A 20,690-nucleotide genomic window follows, 5' to 3' on the forward strand; every position below is an offset into this window, starting at 1 on the left:
TTTTGCTGCTCGTTTCCTCTTACTGTATATGTTCAGATTTTGTCAGTGCTGGCAAAACCTCCAAGACTGTCAAGAAAATGCTTGAAAGTTGATCTGTCATAGTGTAAATTCATGATACAATGTCTTAATGTTATTTGGCTATGTAGTACATAGGAAGAGAAAATAAATTAAATAAAATCGTTTTTGTAATTTAAAATTGAGATCAGACCCGTTCTTATTTATTTGTAGAAATCATGTTTCTCTTTTGCATTTCTCTTGTGTTTTTGCATATTCTGTTACCAAGGCTCCCCGTACTCTGCAGGAAATAGGCTGCATGCATTTTTTTCACTTTGTATTTGGCTAGTTTCTGCAATTGTGACTAATGATTTCCTTCCTTAATTCTCTGTACTGCATCTACCTAAGGTGCCCCTGGAGTTTCATTTGGGTCATTAGTGCCTTGCTGTGTAATCTGGAGTGCAGTTTCTATGTATTTGCCAGATCAGACTGTACAATGGCTGTCCAGCCCAGGTCTCAGTAAATACTTTTATGGTAATAATTGGGTCTACTTAAAGAAATCAGAATGTTTCTGTACAACTAGAAAGACTTCCCTAGTTAAACACATACACTCCAAGCATAGGGAAGTGCTTAATAAAATAACTTTATGAACCACTTATGCATAAGAAAATTGTGGATGGTAACTTTGAAGCTAAATTGTCATTTTACAAATTTTTCTGTAGTTATTTATGACTCAGTTATTTCACTGATAATCAACTGATAGTCCTTTGGGAAAGAACTGTCGAGATGAGGAGAGATTGTGAGTGTGATGAGAGAGGCCTTGGGAATATGTGTACAGAAACTTAGAAGGAATTATGGGAGAGTGCTGGAGAAACTTTGGAGACGAGCTGAGATGGGCAGCAGATCAGAAACATCTCGTGATTCCAGTGCAAGTTGCACAAATAAAAAGTCTCTGTCCACTGCCACCTCCCACCACCCCATCTTCCAGTCCTTTCGTGTACACAGAACATCGAGATAAACACTAAAATTAACTCAGTTGTTTCAGTTAGCAAGGTACAGGATAAGCACTTTGATTTAGATGGAGAGATATATGAAAGTCACTAAAATAAGCAGGGTACTTAAACAGCCATAACACCAGGCCTGTGTGTTTCTGAATGTATATTTGAATGTCATTCTAAATATCCAAGCAGGAAAAAGTGAAAAGCTCTTCATAAGCTGCATTATTTTTATGTATAAATCTTTGAATACAGGTTATAATTTAGGTTTCATATTTAAGCATCTGTGAACAAATCAAGGTATGAGTAAACATTTATGTGATCAGGCATACCACAGTGATGAAGTTTTCAGAGTCTGGATATTTTGCATAAAAAGCACAGCACTAGGGGACTTCCCTGGTGGTCCTGTGGATGAGAATCTGCCTTGCAATGCAGGGGACATGGGTTCAATCCCTGGTTGGGGAACTAAAATCCCACATGCCGCAGAGTAACTAAGCCCATGCACTGCAACTACTGAGCCCAGATGCCGAGTCTGTACACCACAGAGAAAGATTCCACATGATGCAGTGAAGAATCTGTATGCTACCATTGAGACCTGACTCAGCCAAATAAATAATAATAATAAAATAAATAAATATTTTTAAAAACAAAGCATCAGGCAAAGATTTTATCACCAAACATCTTAACCAAACTGGCCATTCTGATTATTGTGATTCAGGGGTTCCTCTGTTGTAAAGTTTGGAAACAATTAGAAGATGGTCTTTCTCTTTATTTTTTTTTAGTCCTTTAATTAATTTTTTGAACTGAAGAATAGTTGATTCACAATGTTGCTATTGTTATTACACAGCAAAGTGATTCAGATATAAAGATATTGCTGCTGCTATTTAGTTGCTAAGTCTTGTCTGACTCTTTTCCAACCCCATGAACTGTAGCCTGTCAGGCTCCTCTGTCCATGGGATTTCCCAGGCAAGAATACTGGAGTAGGTTGCCATTTTCTTTCTCCAGGGGATCTTCCCAACTCAGGGACTGAACCTACCTGTCTTGCTTGGCAGGTGGATTCTTTACCACTGAGCCACCTGGGAAGCCCCAGATATATGGATATAAAAAAATATATATTCTTTTTCAGATTTTTTCCATTATAGGTTATTAAAAGATATTGACTATAGTCCCCTGTGCTATGCATTAGGTCCCTGTGGAATTAATTTTATTTCAACTCAGGTTACATCTAGACATCACCATTAAAAAGTATTTAGTTCCATTCTTATTAGTATAATATGATAATTACCTGATCAGGTAATACAGATCTTGGGAAAAGTGACACAAAAAGGCCACATATAAGTTTTGCATTTTATATCTCTTCCATAATTCTTCTAAGTAAAATATCAACTCCTCAGCAGTGATTTTGGTATAGGGATAAACAACATTTTTATCTGAATTACAAAGTTCTTGGGATTCCATTGTAATTTCACATAGACTATCTGGAATAATTTTGTTAAAATCATACTCTAAGTAACATTTGAACAGCTTTCAACTTGTCAGGCTGATTCAGTCCAAGAATAAATAAAATCAATACAAGAACATGAAGCTACATCATTGTAAACTTGAGAAATAAATGTCCACAAATTTATGAAGTAGTAGGTGTGTTCCATTTATTCTATTGAGTTATATGTATAAATTACAGTTCTTAATGATTTAAATTGCTCCATGAAAAATACTTTATGATGTAGCCAGTCTCAACAAAAACCTGAGGCCATGTACATTAATGACCACTAAAGTGGTGTTAAAGAAAAATTAATCTTGATACTTGTTAGAATGGTAAGAAAGACTTTATTTAGGACTTATTATTTATTCAGGGTTGTTTCTTAATTCTCCCAGGTTCTAGCCTCTGGTAATGTGACTTATAGACTTTCTTGGAAGTCACATTCTGAACCTTAACAGTATCAGCATATTCAGAGGTTTAGTTGTTTTATGCATCCAGAAACAAAGATAGGATGCTAACTCTCCTTACTTTGGTGAGGAATTGTTTTCCCCACTTTGGTTGTTTTTTCAAATTGAAGTACATTTCATTAACAATGTTGTCGCTTCAGGTGTACAGAAAATTGATTGGGTTTTATATATATATATATATATATATATACGTATATGTGTGTATATATACTCCTTTCCAGATTATTCTCCATTATAGGTTATTACAAGAAGTGAGGAAGTATTTAAAATGAGTTCATGCTTGTAAAATTGGAAACTAGAGATTCAGCTTCAATCAAAACTATTCACTCTAAGCATTTAGCTATATAAATATTTTATAAGTCCAGATAACCTCTCAGAGAAACTGAACTGGTGTCTAATGGGAAATATGAAAAATGTCAGAGGGATTAAATACCTGGTTTATTTACATAAGGCGATTGTTTGTTATGAGGGCACGGGGGATAGAGGTGTGATTGACTTAACCGGGAGCCTCCTGATGAAGGATGCTCAGTGCACTTTCTAAACTTCAGGCTGATTCATTGCCCTTCAGTTCTATCAACAATGTTAAAACCATCAAATCTCAATTATGGAAAACTAGCTAGATCATTATTTTCAGAAAACTTCTCCTAAGTCAGAAACTATTGAAAGCTTTAACTATAAATCTGATCAAGAACTCACATCAAAAATGCCTGAAAGTTTACTGCAAAACCTTGTAGAAAATGCTTGTAAAACAGAATTTGCATTCTAGGTTGTTTTAAAATATTTAGACTCATAGACATTTTTTTCTTATGTGTACAAGGAGGAAACAAACATTATACAAAAATGTGTCTAGGACTCTAAATGCTTTAAATAGACATGACAATAAAGGAGTTATCAATAACCTCAGATATGCAGCTGACACCACCCTTATGGCAGAAAGTGAAGAGGAACTAAAGAGCTTCTTCATGGTGAAAAAGGAGAGTGAAAAAGCTGGCTTAAAACTCCACATTCAAAAAACAAAGATGGTGACATGCGGTCCCATCACTTCATGGCAAACAGATGGGGAACAATGGAAACAGTGACAGACTTTGTTTTCTTGGGCTCCAAAATCACTGCAGATGGTGACTACAGCCACAAAATTAAAAGACTTTTGTTCCTTGGAAGAAAAGCAATGACAAACCTTGACAGTGTATTAAAAAGCAGAGACATTACTTTGCTGACAAAGGTCTGTCTAGTCAAAGCTATGGCTTTTCCATTAGTCATCTATGCATGTGAGAGTTGGACCATAGAAAAGGCTGAGCACTGAAGAATTGATGCTTTTGAACTGTGGTGTTGGAGAAGACTCTTGAGATTCCCTTGGACTGCAAGGAGATCCAACCAGCCAATCCTAAAGGAAATCAATCCTGAATATTCATTAGAAGGACTGATGCTGAAGGTGAAGCTCCAATACTTTGGCCACCTGATGTGAATAGCCAATTCATTAGAAAAGACCCTGATGCTGGGAAAGATTGAAGACAGAAGGAGAAGGGGATGAGAGAGGATGAGATGGTTAGATGGCATCACTGACTCAATGGATATGAGTTTGAGCAAGCACTGGGAGCTGGTGAAGGATAGGGAAGCTTGGCATGCTGCAGTCCATGGGGTCTCAAAAAGTTGGACACAACTGAGCAATTGAACAACAGCAATTGATTAGACAGGGATTCACAGGTTGTTAAATATTCATAAAAATGCCCCTTCTATCTTCAATCCTATCCATCCAAATCTAATTTTGGCTCTACTTATACTAAGATCCCAGAGATGTTTTAAAAGAATTTTAAGACATTAAGAATTTCTCTCAAGACTTTCTACATGCCTTGACTTACCAGTTGTACTATGATTATTTTAAGACTTACCATGAAAAAAAAAAAGACTTACCATGTCTCTTCTTCCAGAGTTGTAGTTCCAATGATTGCGGAAACCAAGACCTATTTTATTTTTGTATTTTTCTAAGTGCTTCTCATTCTGACTTCTATGAAATGAATCCTGAAAAACCATTTCATTAACGGAGAGCCTTGGAGCTATGAAGGGCCATGGTCCCTGTTCAAACTGGTTCTTGAATGTAGTTGTAACAAACTACCACACACTGGGTGGGTTAAACAAACAGTTATTGTTCGTAGTTCTAGGTCAAGGTGTCATCAGAGTTGGTTTCTCCTGATGGTCATGAGGGAGAAACTGTTTCATAAGTCTGTGGTTTGCAGGCAATCTTTGGTAATCCTCAGCTGATGGATGCATCACCTGATCTCTACCTCCATCTTCATTAGGAGGTGTTATCACAGGCATTACCCCTGTGTGTCTCTTGTTTTAAGTACACAGTAATATTGGATCTGAGCCCATACTGATGCCATCATCTTAACTTGATAATCTGCAAAGACCTTATTTCCAAATAATTTCACATTCACAGGTAGGGGTTAGGACTTCTTCTTTGGGAGAGGGGACACAATTCATGACACTAAGCAAGATATTTCTTTCTTGATAAAGCTATTAAATTCTAGGTTTCTTAGAAACATGGGATTTGGAGGCCTTGGTTGATCCAAAGGTTTTCATATAGTATTCCAAGAAGCTCTAACTCTCCGAAAATGTATCTCAGAAGGACTCAGAGACCAGATAGGTCTCCTGCTTTCATATCTGTACTACTTACTATTGCCTTGTAAAAAACAAAACCAAAAATGTAATACTGCTGCTACTAAGGCGCCTCAGTCGTGTCTGACTCTGTGCGACCCCAGAGATGGCAGCCCACCAGGCTCCCCCGTCCCTGGGATTCTCCAGGCAAGAACACTGGAGTGGGTTGCCATTTCCTTCTCCAATGCATGAAAGTGAAAAGTGAAAGTGAAGTCACTCAGTCGTGTCCAACCCTCAGCAACCCCATGGACTGCAGCCTTCCAGGCTCTTCCATCCATAGGATTTTCCAGGCAAGAGTACTGGAGTGGGGTGCCATTGCCTTCTCCAAAAAACGTAATAGGGTGAAGCAATTATTTATTACACTCCCAGATTCTGTGGATAAGGAATTTGGAAAGGGCACAGCAAAGGCAGCTTATCTCTGCCCCATGGTATCTGAGACCCCGGTTGGGAAAACTTGGTGGATGGATGCTAAAAGCGTCTGGAGATGTCTCTACTCCCACGTGTGGCGTTTGATTCTGGCTGTTGGCTGGAAACTCCTTGGGCCTCTCCACACAGCATGGGAAGCTTCAGGGTAGCCAGAGATCTTAGATGATAACTGAGGGTTCCAAGGTTGCTATTTCAACAGGCAGAAAGTATACAGCATCACCTTTTATGACCTCACTTCTGCTATATTCTATTGGTGGTGGTTGTTGTTCAGTCTCTAAGTCATGTCCAACTCTTTGCAACCCCATGGACTGCAGCACACCAGGCTTCTGTCCTTCACTAGCCACCCGAGCTTGCTCAAACTCATGTCCATTGAGTCAGTGATGCCATCTAGCCATCTTATCCTCTGTGGCCCACTTCTCCTTTTGCCCTCAACCTTTCCCAGCATCAGGGTCTTTTCTCTTAGTTGAAATAGTTGTAAATCTTGTCCATGTCAGGGGCAGAGGAGTAGGGACACAGAAACCCACTTTTCGATGGAAGGAGTGTCTATGTCCATCCACATACGTGGAACAGGAGATACTGTTGAGACAAATCTGAGAAAAATATAATCTGACACACTACCCACACCATCCTCTTCAACTATTGGGCAGCACCTCTCTACTGCTGATGTTCACTGGCACTTGTAGCTAAGAAATGCTGGATCCATAGAGGCCAAGCACACTCACAAACTTCCCACAACCTGTCAGTATGTCCAGTGATTATTATAAAAAACTAGAGAATTGAGAAAGCTAGCATTTTCTTCACTTCTTTGTTTCTAATTTCTTTGGGAAAGCTGGGAGAGCCTGGCAGAATTTCTAGTATGAAATAACTGGAAGAAAGCCATCATTTCATTTTATTGAAATCTATTAAAGATCATCAGCTTTTTGACCGAGTATAAGCAAGGTGCATTCAGAAATTTTATTTGATACCACATGTTTCTCCCAATGTCAGCCAAAAGTTCCTCCATTCCTCAGAGATGCGTGTGTACACTATACATGCACACACCCCTGGTCTGTGACACAAACTCTTCAGAGGAAAAGTCCTGTCACTCTGTGGGGGAAAGCACCGTGCTCCCTTTGTCAAGCTTCTCAGTTAATGTTCCTTTCCAAACACAGAAGCCTTCCTCCCACCCTAGTTCCCTACCTGACAAACCCTCACAGTGACTGCAGGACAGGCAGCAAGAACAGGTCTATTAAGCCTCGGACCTCTTCCTTGCAGCAGCAGTCTCTGTTAGGTCCCACCCTTCTAGCTCAGGAGGAACATTTGGGGGCTCCAAAAGTTTTCTAGGAATTAATTACTCATGAACAAAGGAACCAGAAAAGTCTCAGAGATGTTTTCCAGCAGACAATTAAAGCTAACGAGTTGCAGCTGGGCAGCTTGCCCTGCAGCAGTTGAGGTGAAGTATGTGTTGCTGACTTAAGATCTGTGTTCTCCCTGTGTATGTATGTGCTCAGTCATGTCCAAGTCTTTGCAACCCCATGGACTATAGCCTGTCAGGCTCCTCTGCCCATGGAATTTTCTAGGCAAGAATACCGGAGTGGGGTGCCACGCCCTCCTCCAGAAGATCTTCCCAACCCAGAGATTGAACCCATGTCTCTTGCATCTCCTGCATTGGTAGGCTTCCCTTGTAGCTCAGACAGTAAAGAATCTGCCTGCAATGCAGGAGACCTGGCTTCAGTCCCTGGGTTGGGAATCGTTGCTTTGAGCTTCACTTCTTTAACTATTCCTCCTGTCTTCAAAATTTCCTGCCTTTCTCCTTCCCTCTGAAGGTCCCAAATCCCCAAGTTGAATCCTCACTCCTCATCCCTCTTCCTTCTTACCTCAGCCACAGCGATGTCATTTACTTCTGGGGCTTTGCAGGTGTTCTAGAGCCACTCACAGATCTCTGCCTCTAGTTACCCCTTCTCTTCTGCCTCTCACTTCCACCTGCCTTCTGGGCATTTCTGCTTGTCCTGTTAACTGAAGAGATGTCTTAAATGTATCTAGAGCAAATCTCATCGAAGCAAAACTGGTCAGGGCAACAGCCTCCTTCATGGTCTCCCCACAAACCTCTCATCCCTCCATCCTCGCTTTCTCTTCTACATCGCTAGTTTTCCAAAGTGTAGTTCTGATTATATTACCCCTCTGTTCAAAAATCTTCTCACTGTCTTCTTAATACAGTCTTAGAATTCCTTTCATGATCTAACACAATCCGGGCCTGACCTGCATTTCCAACACAGGCCCTGTTATCCAATGCAAACTCTAATTGTCACTCTCCATATACCTTCTCTATGACTTTGGGAGGGTGAATGTGAACTCTCTGATGTCTGTTTATGTTAAAGATGTCCATATTTTGGTCTTTCCCAAGAAGCTCTAAAATATTACATAACAATGCTGGTACCAATTCTGTCCTTACTAAGTTGTAAATTTCTTTTCTTAAAATGTATTTTATTGACATATAGTTGATTTATAATGTTAATTTCTGCTGTACAGAAAAGTGATTCATATGTGTATATATTTCATATATATATATACACACATTCTTTTTTGTATTATTTTCTATTACAGTTTTATCACAGGATATTGAATGTAGTTCCCTATTCTATACAGTAGAGCTTGCTTATCTATTCTATATATAATTGCTTACATCTGCTCATCCCAAACTCCCAATCCATTCCTCTCCAACTCCCTGTCCTACTTGGCAACCATGAATCTGTTCTCCATGTCTGTGAGTCTGTTTCTGTTTCATAATTTCATTTGTGTCCTATTTTAGATTTAAATATAAGTGATATCATATGATATTTGTCTTTCTCTTTCTGATTTACTTCACTTAGTAAGATAATCTGTAGTTCTATCCATGTTGCTGCAAATGGCATATTTCATTGTTTGTCGCTGAGTAGGCTTCAGCAGTATGTGAACCAAGAACTTCCAGATGTATAAGCTGGGTTTAGAAAAGGCAGGGAAACTAAAGATCAAATTGCCAACATTCATTGGATCACAGAGAAAGCAAAGGAATTCCAGAAAAACATCTACTTCTGTTTTACTGACTATGCTAAAGCCTTTGACTATATGGATCACAACAAACTGTGGAAAATTCTTCAAGAGATGGGAATACAAGACAACCTTACCTGTGTCCTTAGAAACCTGTATGTAGGCCAAGAAATAACAGAACTGGACATGGAACAACAGACTGGTTCAAAATTGTGAAAGGAGTACAACAAGGCTGTATATTGTCACCCTGCCTATTTAACTTATATGCAAAGTACAACATGTGAAATGCCTGGGTGGATGACTCACAAGCTGGAATCAAGATTGTTGGGAGAAACATCAACAACCTGAGATATGCAGATGATACCACTGTAATGGCAGAAAGTGACAGGAACCAAAGAGCCTCTTGATGAGGGTGAAAGAGGAGAGTGATAAAGCTGGCTTGAAATTCAACTTTCAAAAAACCAAGATCATGGCACCTGGTCCCATCACTTCATAGCAAATAGAAGGGGAAAAAGTGGAAGCAGTGACAGATTTTATTTTTCTTCAGCTCCAAAATCACTGCACACGGTGACTGCAGCCATGAAATTAAAAGACACTTGCTCCTTGGAAGAAAAGCTATGACAAACCTAGACAGCATATTAAAAAGCAGAGACATCATTTTGCCAGCAAAGATCCATATCATCAAAGCTATGGTTTTTCCAGTAGTCATGAGTGAGACTTGGACCATAAAGAAGGCTAAGCACTGAGAAATTGATGCTTTCTAATTGTGGTGCTAGAGAAGACTCTTTTGAGAGTCACTTGGACTGCAAGGACATCAAACTAGTCAATCCTAAAAGAAATCAACCCTGAATATTCATTGGAAGGACTGATGCTGAAGCTGAAGCTCCAATACTTAGGCCACCTGATGGGAAGAGCTGACTCATTAGAAAGCACCCTGATGCTGGGAAAGATTGAAGGCATAAGGAGAAGGAGGCAACAGAGGATGAAATGATTAGATAGCATCACCAACTCAATGGACATGAATTTGACCAAACTCCAAGAGGTAGTGGAGGACAAGGAAGTCTGGCATGCTGCAGTCCCTGGGGTCAGAGTCGGACACAACTTAGTGACTGAAAAACCACCACAACAAAGTATTCCTTTGTATATTCATACCACGTCTTCTTTATCCAGTAAACATCTTTTCATAGGTTCTCACTGAACCTGGTTCCAATCAAGATAAAGACAATCTGTACTCTTGAAATCCTACTTGCACATTTGAAATTCTACTTGCACCCGCAGCCACAAATCATAGCTATTTTCAAGGTCTCTATGATACAACTTTAAGTTTGATAGCCAGAAAGTAAAATGAAATGACAATGTGGTAATATTGCAGTCAACCAAATGACTGGTTAGCTATATAGTGGAGCAGTTATCAGGGACTGTGAGGAAGGAAAGCTTGTTTACTTTTCTTGAAAGTTCAGATGCTGAAAGGTAACTGGAGATATGGGGAGGAAGGGCTAGAGCTCAAAGGCTGGCTGCCTCATAGCATGTGAATTCAAACCAGAGTTTATATCTCATCTTGGCCACTATCTAGATGTGTATATTGGGGCAAATCCCTCAGCTCCTTGAGTCATAGTCTCCTCATCATAAAATGGGTGAGTGGTAAGGGGAGGGGTACACATCCTAAGGGCTCTTGTGATGATTAGTGTGTGATGTGTAAGACACGCTTAGGTCAGTGCTCGTACTCAAGAAATCTGCTAATGTTACAATGACTATGGACTGAGCTCTGGCTAATGTAAAAAGTACTCTACAATACTGCACTTTCCTAAAGTCAACACTCATTTTGCATCTAGAATGTTCTAGGCATTGTCTTAAAGGCATTGTCCTTTGCCCTCAAGGACCTGGAGCATCCCAGAGAGCCACAGATAAGCGATTACCATTGGGCAACATGCTGAGCAGTGCAGCAGGCATGTAAATACAGCAAGTCACCCCTTTTTATCTTCAGGGGATTGGTTCTGTGGACCGTAAAAGCCCAGAAAACTGCAAATAGGAAAAGAATGTATTTGGGGGTCTGAAAAATTGTATTTCAGGAGACACAGATTCAGGTAAAGCCAAAAGAGTGTTACAAGGAAATGAAAGAGTCAGGGGCTTATAAAGGCAAAAGCCATGAGGCTGTATTCTGATGTAAGAAAAGAAATATTTGTCCTTAAGGGCTGACACCAGTTGTTTTAACGTAAGTGTCGAGTGAGCATCTTGAGTTTCTGGCATTTGTTCTGGTTGCTTGCATTAAGACAGTCGTAGTCAAAAGGTCTGATTCTATCTAGGAGAGATGAGTACAAGCCACAGTTCCTCAATGGCTCCACAGCTTCATTTAGACAGCTCTCTTAGCAACACTGGTCATATTGATTTTCCTTTCACAGCACCAGGACCCCTTGCAGATACAAAAATCTGTGGCTGCTCAAGTCCCTTATATAAAATAATGTAGAATAATCTGCCCTCTGTATCCACAGAACCAACTGCACTACTCTGAAAACACAGGCACTTTCTCTAACAACGAGCATTTTCTGAGTACATCACAGGGACCAGACATTATTTTAGGTGCTGAAGGATCATAAATGAATATGATTCCTGTGTTTAAACAGTTCATAATCCAGTAGGAAATGACTGGATTGTTCCCAATAGCTACAGTGTATACTGAGATCTCACCTAGATGTCCATTCACACTACATGTGAGCACAGAGAAGATGCAGTCAGATTCACCTGATGATAGGAAGGGTTTCAGGAGGTGATTCTGAACTGGGTCCAGAAGCAGGTGATGCCCAGGCAGAAGTGAGAGCACTGCGGGGAAAGAGATTTCCGAGTGAGCATGGAGGTCTGAGAGACGCATGACGTCATTGGAGGGCTTAGGAGCAGGGAAGGATCAAGAACCTTTGAAGTGATGGGAAGTAAGGATGGATAGATTAGCTTGAGGATGCCCTGGATATGCCACCAACACCAGAGAGCTCTTTGATTTATCCTTCAGGTGGTGGGAAACAGGAAGGAATTTAATCCTACCCTGTTATATTCCAAGCCTGGACAATCTTACAGAGGCTGTCTGAGATCTTCCTCTCTGTTTTCAAATCCTTGTGAAAAGAAAAAAAACTACCATCTGGTCTTGAGGAAAACCAAAGACTGCAAAGAGAAGCCAAGCGTGGGCAGACTGACAATGCCCAGAGCAAATTTGGCCGAGCATAATGAGACTCATAAGCAGTAATGTGTTGCTTTAACTTGTCCTTGGCACTGGGAGACCTCAGGGAAACCACCCAGCAGATTCAATCTCCTTTGTCCCTGCCTCTTCCTCTCCTTTCACACCCTAGTTTCTTCCTTTGCTTTGCTGCCATTTTTTTTTTTTTTTTTAATAGACCAGCTGATTGCAGGAAACTTGCCCTGTTCAGAGTCTGGAAAGTCATAACGGAAACCACTCAATTAAACTGAACTCTGAGTAGTATTCTCAGGGCAAAACTTCTCCCTCTGCCTCTGCCCCTTGCGGTTTTGGGATGTTCATTTGGAGGTGCCATTGGTCTCAGGGCACAACAGGATGTACAGCTGTACCTGCCCACCCTCTCTGAAGCCAGCTCCCGGCTGAGCCCAGGCTGCCTGCTTGAGTCACTTGGGCTGGATGGCCCAGACCAGGAGATGCGGAGGAAGACGTGGTTAGACTCAGCCAAATGTCCCTGTCTGACCTCTGCTCTTTTTCTGTCCTCAGAGGAAAGGTGGTGCTTTCCTGCCCACAGAACTTAATTTCCATTTCCCCATTCCTTACCATGCTGTACTCCTGTCCCACCTCTTGGGGAGAATGGGATTTGGTGTTTCACATGGACAGCACTCTGCAGAATCCCCTTTTTCTCAAAACCAAGGGCTTTGATGGGCCTACTGGGAAGACTACACGTTGAAAGCCAAAGGTTATCCCCCTTCTCTGCTGATTCCATTTCTTAGTTTCTTTGCACGTCCTGCCTCCCTCAGGGTGAGGCTCGGTTTCTGGCAGGTCCCCATGACCCAGCCACAGTGGGAGCATCTCGTAACCCATGTTCACCCTGACTAAACCAGGGGAGCCCCTAATCTGATCTCAGCTGGTGAGGCAGCAGCAAACAGTGGCATGAGGCAAGATGTTAATTCCCTGCCCAGGAAATAAACCTGGGTAGCCTAGATGAGAACCAGGAATCCTAGCCACTAGACCGGCAAGGGCTAGAGGCTAGAAGCTATTGTTTCCCTGGATCTCAGCCCCAAGTGAAAAATGTGTTTATCATGGAGGCAGAAACTGGAAATGCAGCTACAAAGTTTATTATTAGAGACATAGCACAGCAATAAGTGGGAGAGCACATAGAGATGTAGTTGTTTAGTTAAGAGAGGAGCGAGGCAGAGATACACACCCAGAGAGAAGAGGAGGAGTGCAGCAAAGACACGCACTCAGTCGTGTCCAACTCTTTGCCAACCCCATAGACTGCAGCCCACCAGGCTTCTCTGTCCATGGGGATTCTCCAAGCAAGAATACTAGAGTGGGTTGCCATGCCCTCCTCCAGGGGACCTTCCTGACCCAGGAATCGATCCCACATTTCTTGCATCTCCTTCATTGGCAGGCGAGGCCCAGCAAAGAGGTGGGTAAGTCATTTATGTAGGTCAGTTCTTCTGGGTCTTTGTCTTCCTTCAGGACAATTATCTGGTTTCTTTTTCTACCCTGGGACCTTCCCCTGGGGTGTACACACACCCCTCAGCCAAGATGGACCTCGAAGTGAAGGCTTCTGAGAGAAGCAAGCCTCATTATGGTCTGGCATTGGCTACAAAGTGACAAACTGTCATGTCTGACTCTGCAATCCCAGAGACTACAGCCTGCCAGGCAAGAATACTGGAGTGGGTTGACATTTCCTTCTCCTGGGGATCTTCCTGACCCAGGGATCGAACCCAGGTCTCCTGCATTGCAGGCAGATTCTTTACGAACTAAGCTACTAGAGAAGACCCCTGGTCTGGCATTAACCCCTGATTTTGACCCACAAAGAGCCTTTCTGGGCATGTATAGCATCTCCCTTGTCCCAAAAGAGTGGGGAGTGGAGATCCCTTAATCTTTTACTCCGAGTTTTGCTTCTCTTTTTCCTTGCTATGACTATTACCTTCAGGTGTTTACAAGAGACAAACGCTGACTATTTACCCTGTTTCTGTTGTTAATTCCATTTTGGAGGGCAAACAGAGGCTGATTATAAATGCCTCAACTGAAGCCCATCTAACTCTTGTCTCAGGAAATGCAAACGGGAGGCTAGTTGTAAATGGCTAACCTGGAGCCCATCTATCTCCTGCATCAGCTCTTCCAACCACTTTCAGGCCCAGAGGAAGCACCACCCCTCTGAGCGTGACTCTACTCCCACAGCAACCACGGGACCAGATGACACTGGAAGTGGGGAGGAGTTTCTGCCCACAGGGTTTACTTGAACCAAAGTAGACCCAGGGATCCTCCCTGCTATGGATCATCCTAAGGCTCAGTTTTTAGGTATGCCCTGCCAGAGCTGTCCCATGTCACCAGGAAACCTGTCACATTTTATCGTGAAACTGTGACCAACTCGTTAACAAGTACTCACTTTCCTCCTTCCCTGCTTTGCTTTTCTTTTTCTCTCACTTTCACAGCTCTGCTGTGGCACCTCCCAGAGAAACATTAGCAGGCACGCTTTACCTCACACTGTTTTCTAGGGAAAAACACTGACCCATTAATTTGGTTCATTTTTTCCTAGATTGGCCTGGGCAGGTTTTAATCACCTCAGCAAAGAAGATTATTCCTTGCTTCTGTCTTGGAGCAGAACACATTCAGATCTGTGGATCCCTGGAAAGCATTTAGTCAGAAGGAGAGCCATCACAGCACTATTAACAAGAGGGGAAAAAAAGAAGTGGAAACAATCTAAGCTTCCCAAATTGGACAGTGTTATTTTAAATGCTAGATAGACATTTAAGATAATGTTGCAGACATATTTATTGACAAACTTATTTATGATTGTTAATTGAAAAAAATTAAATCTAAGCACAGTGTAATCTCATTTTTGCAAGAAACAAAAAAAGATTATCTCTTTGTAGAGAAAAGCTGGAGGAAGTTGTATGTCAAATGCAGACAGAAGTTGTCATCTGGTGGTGGGTGAGTTCTTTTTTAAAAAATTTTTTTAAAGAAGTTGGCTCACATGGTAATGGAGTCCAGCAAGTTTTTAGGAAGGGGACTCAGGTAAGAGCTGATGTTGCCACCTTGAGTCTGATGGTTGGAAACTCAGGTAGGGTTTCTGGGTAGCTGTCTTGAAAATTCCTTCTTCTTTTACTTCCTTTTTTAATTTGCTGTACTTCCCATCATGTGGGATCTTAGTTCCCAGACCAGGGATCAAACCTGCACCTCCAGCATTAGAAGAGTGGAGTTTTAACCACTGGACTACAAGGAAGTCTCTCCTTTGTTTTTTATATGTATCATTATTTTAAATTTTCCCTCTGCTGCTGCTGCTAAGTCACTTCAGTCGTGTCCGACTCTGTGCGACCCCATAGACGGCAGCCCATCAGGCTCCCCCGTCCCTGGGATTCTCTAGGCAAGAACACTGGAGTGGGTTGCCATTGCCTTCTCCAATGCATGAAAGTGAAAAGTGAAAGTGAAGTCGCTCAGTCGTGCCCGACTCTTAGCGACCCCATGGACTGCAGCCTACCAGGCTCCTCTATCCATGGGATTTTCCAAGCAAGAGTACTGGAGTGGGTTGCCATTGCCTGCCTGTGGTGAATTCATTTTGATATTTGGCAAAACTAATACAATTATGTAAAGTTTAAAAATAAAAAAAATAAAAATAAAAATTAAAAAAAATTTAAAAAAGGAAAAAAGTACCCTGGGCCTGCCTGGTGCTCATAAATTCACATTCTACAGCAATATTCTGTCATTTTAGAAGAAACTGGAGATGAAGATCCCAGAGACACTCTGGAAGATCAAGGATAACAGAGAAACTTTTATCTTTGGTGAGAATTATTAAGAGGAAGTGCTTTGCAATTATTCCAATGATGTATGTTTGTTGAAGTTTGAAGGTAATATATCCATGTCTCTATCAAAAGAAGGGTTACAGTATTGCTGCTGTGACTCTCTCTTATGAGGCAGTTCATAAAGCATGACCACTTGTTTCATTACTTTATTATAATTTATAATTTTACTCTTCCTGAAATAAATGTATTGTTTCTTAAATACTTCTATTGATATATTTTTTTCAGTTCAGTTCAGTTGCTCAGTCGTGTCCTACTCTTTGCGACCCCATGAATCGCAGCACGCCAGGCCTCCCTGTCCATCACCAACTCCCAGAGTTCACTCAAACTCATGTCCATTGAGCCGGTGATGCCATCCAACCATCTCATCCTCTGTCATCCCCTTCTCCTCCTGCCTTCAACCTTTCCCAGTATGAGGGTCTTTTCAAATGAATCAGTTCTTCCCATCAGGTGTCCAAAGTATTGGAGTTTCAGCTTTAGCATCAGTCCTTCCAATGAACACCCAGAACTGATCTCCTTTAGGATGGACTGGTTGGATCTCCTTGCTGTCCAAGGGAATGTCAAGAGTCTTCTCCAACACCACAGTTCAAAAGCATCAATTCTTCAGCACTATATCTTTTTAATTCTTGATAATTTTTAAGAGTAAACCATCGCATTTGCATGGGGTGGGACAAATAATGGGCAAACCACTTATTCAACATATACTGAGCTTTGTCCATCTTTCAGAAACTAAGCTGAGGCCTGGGGAATCAGAAGTGGAAGACATACACTCTTCCCTCAGTGAGTTGGTAGGGACTAAGGATCACCAAACTGACATTGCTGTTGACTGTTGTGGGCATTCTATGCCCAGGTCACAGAAGGACATACAGTCTGGATTGTGAGTGGTCAGGAGACTCTTCTTTAGAGTAGGTGGTATCTGAGCTATATGCTGAAGGATATGTGGGAGCTAGCTAAAGAAAAGGAAAAGGACATTCCAAGCAGAGGTTAGAAGATACAGAAGTGAGCAGATCCAGAGGCTGGAAAAAGCTAAATCTGTTGATCCATGGTGTCCAGAACTATCTGTAATGATGGGAAAGTTCCTATATTGGGGCTATTCAAAAAGGTAGCTGCAGGTGACATGTGGCTACTGAGCAAGTGAGGAACTGAAATTTTAATTTTATTTCAATTTTTAAATTTAAATAGCCACCTGTGGCTAGTGTGATTTTTAAACCACTTTATTAGGGAGTGATTGACATCAAAAAAGCTGTGCATAATTGATGTATACGGCTCAAAAAATTTGGAGAGAAGTGTACACCTGTGAAATCATCACCACAATCTATGCCATAAACACATCTATCACCTCCTAAAATTTCCTTCTGTCCTCTATTTATTAGTCTTCTGTGTAGGCAGTGAGAATGCTTTACCTAAAGTCTAGTGTGTATTGAGCAGCATAGCTCTAGAAGAAATCTGCTGCTAGGCCATGTACATTGCTTTTTTCTAGTAAATTTCATTTTCACCCTGAAGGTAGAAAGGAGTCACAGCAGCATTTCAAAACAGAATAATTACTTAGGAGAAACTTTATATGCAAATTTGGAAGGAAAGTAATATCACCTTTCATATAGGTCTAAAGAAATGTAACTTTATGTTGTTAAAAAATATATGATCATCTGACTTCCTTGATTCCTTTTTTCTTTTAAAATATTTAATCAGATGACTTTGGGGGGGTGGGGAGAATAGTGCTTTCTTTCAGTTGTTTCCACTTTTTTCTGCCATTTGTTTTTCTCTTTTATATTCAGTGTTTCAAATATGGTTTGTATTTAATCCGGACAGTTTTTAACATGCATTCACTTTCCATGACCCTCTTAGAGAAGGTAACAGAAAAGAAGCCTGTTGAACAAACATAGCCATAAAATTTATCTTTGGAAATGATCTGACAGTGGAAACTGCCAAACAATTAGGTCACCTACAAACCAATAAGTAAAAGGATAGCCATCTCAATAGGAAATTGAGTAGATGGCATTAATGAGCCATTCCCTAGGGCTCGCATACAAATAGCCAATTAAACATGTAAAACAGCACTCAACCTTACCAGTATTCAAGCAAGTTTCCATGAAAATGAGGTTCCCAATTTTCAACAACCAAACTAGTGAAGTTTTATTTTGAAGACTGTATACCATTGAGGATATAGATAAACAATTGGTCTCTTAACCATCTTAGGAATATGAATTGGTACATTCTTTCTGGAAGCCAGTTTTGCAGTATTTTAGCCAAAGACTTAAAAGTTTAAGCCTTGTCAGCCAGCTATCCCATTTCTGGGAATTTGCCATAAGGCAGTAATTGGGGTTTCTTGCAGAGATATATGTACAAGGCCGTCTATGTCTGTACTACATGCAATAGTGAAAAAAAGCAACCTAACTGTAGTTGGTTTTATTAACTAAATCATGATACATCTACATAAAACTGGACACTACAGAGCCATTAAATGCCATGTCCCGTATGGATACTCATCTGCATGGAGGAAATGTCTGTGATTTATTTTTAATGGAAAAAATATCAACTCTTTATTAAAATGGAAGATTTACATTGAATATAAAAGATTGTGTAACTAGAAAAAATACTTGACAGATATTCACCAAAATGTTAGCATAGCGCTTAGTAGTGTGATTATGTGTGGTCTTTGTATTTTTCTGTTTCTCTATATTTTATAATCTTCTACAATGAAAGTATATAGCATTTAAGTAGAAAAACATTTTTTAGGTTGAAGTTGTTAATTAAGTGGGTAAAGTTCAATTGTGACAGAAGCAATTGAAAGAATGTAATTGCCACATTCCTGCTTTGCTAGATAAAATAATTAAAGTGCTGGCAGACATGTACTAGTCTAGATTTGTGCACAGTAGAGATTTTAAAGAGGCTGAGTGACTTTGGAGTCCTTTCCAGAAGCTCTTCCCTGCTGTTGGTAGCAGCAGCAGTGCTTTGATTAATCAAGGTAAAATGTTTGCAACCAGAGACAATTATGAACATGAAATGATCCTGCAGCCAAATAGGTGGTTGGTTTATAAAAAGAAGGGATTTTTCCATTGTTGCATGCATGCTAAGTTGCTTCAGTCATGTCTGACTCTGTGTAACTCTATGGACTGTAGCGTAAGGCAAGTGCAGAGAGAAAAAGAGAGAGGCGGGCAGTCAGGCAAGAAAAGGGAAATTTATTAGAGGGAAAAGAGAGGATGACTGGCTCTTAAGGAGAACCAGCACCCTCCCTTTTTGACAGGGTCTTTACTATACCCCATCAATGAAAAATTCTCTGAAGGGATGCTTAATTTTTAGCCTGTCATTGAGTCCTTGGTCACATAGCCAGAGGTCTGGAATCTGGTGGTCTCGAAGCTTTGAGAAGATAGGTGTCAGTGAGAAAACAGAATGTCATTTGGGCAATTTGGTCAGCTTCAAGGATCACTGTGATTTTATTCTTTGCTTGTGAGGTTAACATGATAGCCATCTTAACAATGAGACCCCATGTGGGCCCTTTCATGTAGCCAGCTAGGCTCCTCTGTCCATGGGATTCTCCAGGCAAGAATACTGGAACGGGTTCCCCTCCTCCAGGGAATCTTTGCAACCCAGAGATCGAACCCGCATCTCTTATGTGTACCTGCATTATCAGGCAGGTTCTTTACTACTAGAGCCACCTGGGAAGCCCCTACCCCCTTGTTAGGTTCTTCCTAAAATTTTAACCCAGACACATCTGGAAAAGAAGAGAGTGTAAAAGAAAGCTTTAACCAAATAACCAGAAACTTCAGTTAATCAGAAATTTATCCGCCTTTGATTTTTAGGAGAAAATGGAAAATCACACAAAAATAGTGACTATTAATCCTCAAATAGTCGATTGAGGATTACTCATAACCAACTTTCAATACATTTCTCAAGGATTTATCGATTCAGACTAGTCTGCAGACTTCCTGCATCAGTATTTGTCATTCTATCCAATGAAAACAATTCCTAACGGTGAATTTGGAATTCCAGAAGTATTTTCATTATCAACCAAAACAGACTCAAAAATGTTCTATACACTCTACTTACTGCTCAGAAGGAAGTGAAAAAAGGAAGATAGGAAGAAAGGAAAGGAGGGAGAAAGGAGGGGAGGGAGGGAGGAGGGGACACCATACAGACTGGGAAGATTGGATCTCATCCAAAGAACAACATATTCTTGGTGTGGTCAGATGCTTAAGAGTGGAAAGAAGAAAAAATAATCTTCTATTTCTAAAGTGTTGTGGGTGGGTAATGGAGTTTGAGCTTAAAAGCAGAAATGAATGATAGTTGACCAGCAAATGATGGCAACTATGGGTCTCAGCACATTATTCTGTTGAGTTACTATTATGTGACCAAGGCTGGGTGGGACAGGACTGGGTTATACATGAGTTTCAGTGTATAAGAAAAGACAAGGACAGTATCAGAGTTGAAGAAACATACCTGCTTATAATAAGTACATTTTAGATAATTTCATTCAGTAGATGCTATGGCAGAGGCAGTGTACAATGAATGAGCAATTTCACATTTTTGAGAGACCAACACAATAATCTAAGCAGAGTTCATTCAGAAACTGCTAGATTCTTGACTCCTAAGAATACCTGGAACCAGTTCTTTTTTTTTTTTTTAATCAAACCAGTTGATGTTCACGCATTGCGTGCATGCACCCCTAACATG

This window comes from Bison bison, unplaced genomic scaffold, assembly GCF_000754665.1.
Source record: "Bison bison bison isolate TAMUID 2011002044 unplaced genomic scaffold, Bison_UMD1.0 scf7180017864466, whole genome shotgun sequence".
Lineage (NCBI taxonomy): Eukaryota > Metazoa > Chordata > Mammalia > Artiodactyla > Bovidae > Bison > Bison bison.